Here is a 6,200-nt window from a genome sequence, read left to right on the forward strand (position 1 = left end):
ATGTAGATTTACTACCATACAGTAAATCTCAAGTAAACCTTGTATTTATTTTATTTAAGATTACCTCTTAAAAGTGTTGATGCTACAAATTAATCATTTCTCACTACTTCCCTTTGTTTTTGCTATTTGAATTAAGATGATTTTTATGATCTTTACTTTCTTTTCAGGGAAATGAGGCTCCGTATTCCTCCAATGGATTGTTAGTTTTTAGCAGTCCCAACCCTTTGTTTCACTTATTTTGGCAGTCCCAACCCTTTGTTTCACTTATTTTGGAATTCCTCACTAAACCTCAAATTGTACTCCTCTGTTTATTTAACATGTAACAGATTTGTCATATGCAATCAGTTTTCAGCTTTCTAATGCATGTCAGAACTCACTAACTCACTGTTTCACAGGGGGTCAATGCATCAGATGTGGAATTGGGAGCTTTCAGTTTCAGTAACCACTTATAAGCTAAGTGTTGCAAGCAGGCATCATTAGTGAGCATCACGGTTCTGTTCCATGCTTGGGATAAGCTTCCACTATGCATTTCTTCTTGAAGCTTTTACTGGCTCTGAGTGTCATCTTGGTGAAACAAGAAGCTGGCTACATTACTACTTTAAAAGCTACGATGACTCAAAAGCTGTGATTGTTTCTGTCTTTCATCTTTTCAATAGGATTGCTGCCTGAGCTGGAGTAGCACAAAACCAAGCTCACTATACTAAATAGACTTCAAAAACACAAAGAAGTTAAAGCTTATCTACACAAAAATGTAAAAGCTTATCTGACAGACACAACACAAACACAGGTACCTCCCTCTGAGAAATCCTAAGCCCTGTTCTTTAGCATCTTCATAACTGATAAAAACAATATTAAGATTTTTTTTTCATCTTAACTAGGTGAACGTAAATGACTCGTGTGAACTGTGTGGCTATGGGAAGCAGAAGAATGTAAAAACTTAACACTTTACATGTAAGCATTAAACCTTCAGATGTTAGACGTGCCAAGGAAGCTAGAGGAATACTTACGGGCTGCAGTTAGTAGTTACACAGCTAGGACTGAGTGCTCAGTCCACTACAGCTGCTGCCTTGTGTGTGGCTCAGTTCCCTTTCCTCTGGTGCTGAATATTGCTGGCAATGCTCAGCAAGCTTCCTTGAACTGTACAGGCCACCTGAACAGCTTGTAAAGGTGTGCTTTGGAGAAAAGCAAACACCTGAAACATTATACAAAAAAAAAAAAAAAAAAAAAAAAAAAAAAAAAGAGAGAGAGAGAGAGAGAAAAGACAGAAAAAGCAGACTAGTTTTAGCAGAAAGCGTATGATGGAATTGCATGTGAAATATAGCTAAAAGTGTACTTCATTTCTTGGTCTATAGTTTCACTAGTAAACTCACTGATAGAAATGAAAAAAAAAAAAAGAGGAAGAACACAACAACAGTATAATATTCAGAGCAGCACTACTAAACTCTTTTTTAGTATCACAGCCTGGTCTATGGTACGTTATTATATCATGACAGTTTATCCAGCTAGTATTTAAGGACCACTATACAAAGGACATGATATGTCATTATCCTTAATTTGGAATTATTCAAATGCTCTGACTTCAGAAAATTTAGGTTGAATCTTATTGCATTTGTGTTCTAATCATTTCAGGAAAGTCTATGCAATTGATGGGGAAAGGCATCAGGAAAGGCAAGACATAAAGCTCACTGTTTAGAGACCCTCCCCCCGCCCCCCCCCCTTTTTTTTTTTTGTATTCCCAAATAAGTCTGAGGGGAAAACTGAAAATTAAGAATTATCATTTTCCATAATTGTTCCTTTTCACCTTAGGAGGGTATTGCCATCATCACATCGAGGTATATACACAGTTGTAAAACCTATTACAATATGATTATGGAATGTAAAAATAGAAAAGAAAGGTATAGCTGTGCAAAACAAATAATTAATCTTCACGATCATTCAGAGGCACTAAATAATATAGATTATTATGAAAAGAAAATTGCAAGGCATTCTTAAATAATAAATCTAAAAATGTTTTGAAAATTTTGTGAACACCTACAAGTTTACATACAACTCATCTGATTTACACTTAAATATCCGGACCTGAAAGTAAAAATAGTACAAAAGTGGTCTTTCTTAAAGAGATTTTAATGCTGCCTGATTTTAGATATTAAGTATTGCAAAACATGCAGTATTTATTAAACAGCTTTGGGATTTTTTGCAGTATTTATTCTATCTAGAAATGCATAAACAAGATCTAGAGCAACAGTGAAAACTGTACCAACATTTTTCTAGCCACAACAATTCTGATTGAGGTTGCCACTGATTTTTCTCTGTTTTAGCAAAAGTTAGATCAGTTCAGACCAGCTGTCTGTATTTTAAAATTTGTATTTTAAAGACATTGTAGTTAAAGCGCTTGCTAAACATTTTTTTTTTTTTCAGAAAGACATTAAAGTCTGAGCTAAGTGCATGGAACAGTAAGAAAACCAATTAAATGTATAGCTATTGAAAGTATCTATTCCAGCTGTAGAGTTACTTTCTAGCAGTATAAACAAACGTGGTAGTTGGGGAGGTGTAAGTGTTGGTTTGTCATTTGTTCATGATGGTGACTGCCCAGCAATGTATACAGCAATGATGAGGTTAAAAATCTTCCCTGGAGAAACAGGAAACCTTTTCATTCCCAAAGGAATTTCCTCAGCTGCTAGGAAAGAGACAAGTTCCTCCAGGTGAGGATGTAGGTGGGTTGATTGAGGTAGACCAACAATGGATAAGTCTTCTGGGATCAATTAAGATGACCCAGAAACAAAAAGCAAGGAGAATGTTTTTGCTCCCTTATTGCCCTGGTTTCCCATTCTTGACTCTAAGCTATGGGTTGCAGAACTGAGTCTTGATGAGCACTGTAAGGCTGATCTGTTGTTAGCAGTTTGAGAGTTGAGTGCCTTGAGAAACTAATTTCTCTTTAAGCAACAAAAGCCCCATCCTTTTAGATCTGTGCACTAACAATGTAAACCTCAGTATCTTAATGTAATATCCATCCCTAATACACCTCTTTTAATTTTAATTTTTAGATACAGACCAGACAAAGGGATAACCAACCAACAGAGCTGCTGTCTCTGAAAATATTTGCTTCTTAAATAGTTTTACAAAAAAAAAAAAAAAAGTAATAATAATAAAAGGACATGTTTCCTAAGTTACAGTATCATTTGATTATTTTTCAAAAGACCCACAACAAATTAAAAGATACACTCGTTTAACAATAGACAAATAATTACCATGCTGCATTTAAAACTTATATACAAGTGCCAGGTTTTCAACCTTGCTTTGACAGAAGGAAAGCCCAAGCTTCCAACCTGAGGGATAAATATCCCAAGAAAGCTATACAATAAAATAAATAAATATTTGTTTATTGAAGCCGACAGGCTTGCTTCAATATATTTTTGAGGCTTTTTTGTTTGTTTGTTCATTTTTAACCAGTTCTTCAGTTTAGGCCGGTCCTACATTTTATCTCATTAAACTCCCATTTCAGGCCATTTGCTTCACCATTCATTGTGGAGGCAGTATTTGACTAAAGCAATACAAGAAGTAAGACTCTTAATTATTGCCAGAGTCTAAAAATGTAGAAAGTTCAATCTGATCCAAACTTCCTCCACTTCCACATACCACTGAACTCAGTGGACAGCTGCTTGTTTGACCTTAAAGTTTCCCAGCTTCCAGCACACTGGGGTGCGTACACCAGGACTCTGAGCCAGTCTGAACATTACATGTGGGTGGAAGTAGCAGCCTTCAATCCAGAGCTGCACACCATGTGCTGCATGCTTCTTGCAATGTACTGCAGCTTTGTGAACAGGGGAGGGCTACCATTTAAAACATGCTGTCTTTTGGTCCAGTGTCAAATCCAAAAATACTCAGAAAAGGGAAAACAGATATGGAGCTCAGTGAACTTCTCAGCACAGAATGCTCCTTTAGTACTACCATATTCACTCTTCTTCCTTTCAATCAATCTCCTTGCAGCTTTTATTTGAATGAAAAATAGTCAGGGATTAAAATGACTATTGCCTACTTCTCCTATCCTCTATTATATAATCAGGTACAAGTAAAATCCCTGAGGCAGAACAAAGCTTTATTGACTGAAAGCAGACACAAACCTGTCCTATTATAATTAGGGAGAGTTTTGAATTGGTTTCAAGGGACTGTCAGAAACAGACCTCCAAAAGGGATGCATGAAATATCTTGTCTTTTGCAGATCCTCCAAAGCTATGTGCTCTTAACAGCACACAAAAACATGTTCCAGTTCAGAAGAGCAGAAAACCATGAAACATATGAAGCTGTTTTGCCAAGGAGGAAACCCACTGTGTATGAGAAGATACAAGCACTCCAGAGAAACCAGAAGGGAGAATAAAAATAAAAACAAACAAACAAACAAAGAATAACATTTTATTAGCTCTGGTATGGTAAAACAAACAACCACCACCAAAAACAAAGCAAACAACCAAACAATAAAGAATAACACCCTCTTAGATCTGAAAAAAAAAAACAAACAAACAAAAACAAACAAAAAAAAACCACACAAGCAAACACCATCAACAAAATAAAACAAAACAAAAACTCAACACCAAAAGAATTAAATTCTCTTCTTCTGAAAAATTAAACCTGCTCTAACAATATGTCTATCCCTAGATTCATGTCTGCCTCACAGCTCATAAATTAAGCAAGTTTTAACCTAAGCACACTTAATATTGAAAGAGGTACAATGTTTGATTCAGTAGACTCTCTTCATCCTATGATATACAGAGGTGTTAACATATCCTATGTTTAAGGAAAATCAACCAAGAATGAAGCAGGACTTATGCCTTTGAGGTCCCTCTGGCACTGCTGCTAAAAGGACAAGTATAACACTGCTGTTCTGGACAAATTTCAAATGGAAAGCAGAGGTAGATCTCGTGTACTAAAAACAAACAAACAAAAAACAAAACAACAACAAAAAAACAATAACAAAGCTTATAGCGTAAGTCAGAAAAAAGATTGCTCCCATACCCTTTTGAAGATTTCAAACTAACACTAGTCCAACTGTTTTACAATTACAGACCAAAAATGTTGCCTCTGAATAGACATTGACTAGTTCTGTACCACCATCTGTAAATGTACAGCATTTTGATAAATTGCACTTAAACACAATTTCCACTAATGGTCTTTTGGGGGGAATCAATTTTAGTACTGCATTTCAAACAGTTCATTTGTTTATTTCCATTTTTTACTGGTGTGCTTTACAGTTTTACAGAAATCTTGTTTCACAATGCCTGATATTCCTCAAAAAAAGACCACTTAATGCTCCTCAAACAAAGTAGGGAATTGATAACAAAGGACTATTCCAGTCATCACTTCTACAGTAGCTGTGACAGTGGCATGTTTACATTATAAGATATGGCATTGTATAGTTTCCTGTACATTCAGTTCTGTAAAACAGCAGGGGCGGGTGATCTGGAAAGTCGCAACACAACAATGCTGAACACATGAAATGGCTCTGTGCATTCCCAGGGTAATGTGCCAGTCTGAGGCAACAGTGCTGCCATTGTACAACATAAAAAAATGATGTGGATTTCCATCAAAGAACAGCTAAAAGAGAGTTTTTTATTGTGGTTAGTCTGAGTTCAAAGCTTGGGATAACACACTTATGGATGAACAGAATAAACAGTTATACTTAGGCTTACTGTATATAGCTTAACGAACAGATATGAAGATCATATAAATAATTCACATTACTCAAGAGTGGTGAGTTGAACAAGTCCCTTCTGGTTAAACTTATTTAAAGATAAGGTGAAGTTAAGTGAGTGATGGCACAGTTACAGAGGCCACAGTCCAAGGGGAATTTGGACAGTCTAAGTTACACTACCAGAGTGAGCTATTTGTGCAGAATTATGTCTACTTACAGATCTTTAGACCTTATGGGAAAAGGAAATGTCTGATCTCTAAAAGAAGTGATACAAGATGAGTATTTCGCAAAGTACAATTATGCTTTACTCAATAAGCTATTTCTATGAAGTAAACTGGACATCAGCAAAGCATGAAAGGAAACATTACAGAATAGCTGAAGAACAAGTTCAATAACAACAAGGAAAGTCTAAAATACTAAATATTTGAAACAAAATGCCCCACTTAAGAAAAAGTTATAATCTTTTTCAGTCAAGTGCTATCAACTCTCTCATCTGTAGTACCTTAAAAGTCTG

The 6,200-nt window shown here is 35.8% G+C and overlaps 1 long non-coding RNA gene across 1 annotated transcript; it reads left to right on the plus strand.

The window, feature by feature from the left end:
- Nucleotides 1–654: 654 nt before the first annotated feature.
- LOC140003476 (uncharacterized) lies at nt 655–4,354 on the plus strand. Its single transcript, XR_011812231.1, has 3 exons — nt 655–787; nt 879–951; nt 4,220–4,354. It is a non-coding gene; the product is annotated as an uncharacterized lncRNA (long non-coding RNA).
- Nucleotides 4,355–6,200: the final 1,846 nt, after the last annotated feature.

The sequence above is a fragment of the Anas platyrhynchos genome, chromosome 12 (assembly GCF_047663525.1).
Source record: "Anas platyrhynchos isolate ZD024472 breed Pekin duck chromosome 12, IASCAAS_PekinDuck_T2T, whole genome shotgun sequence".
In the NCBI taxonomy this organism is placed as follows: domain Eukaryota; kingdom Metazoa; phylum Chordata; class Aves; order Anseriformes; family Anatidae; genus Anas; species Anas platyrhynchos.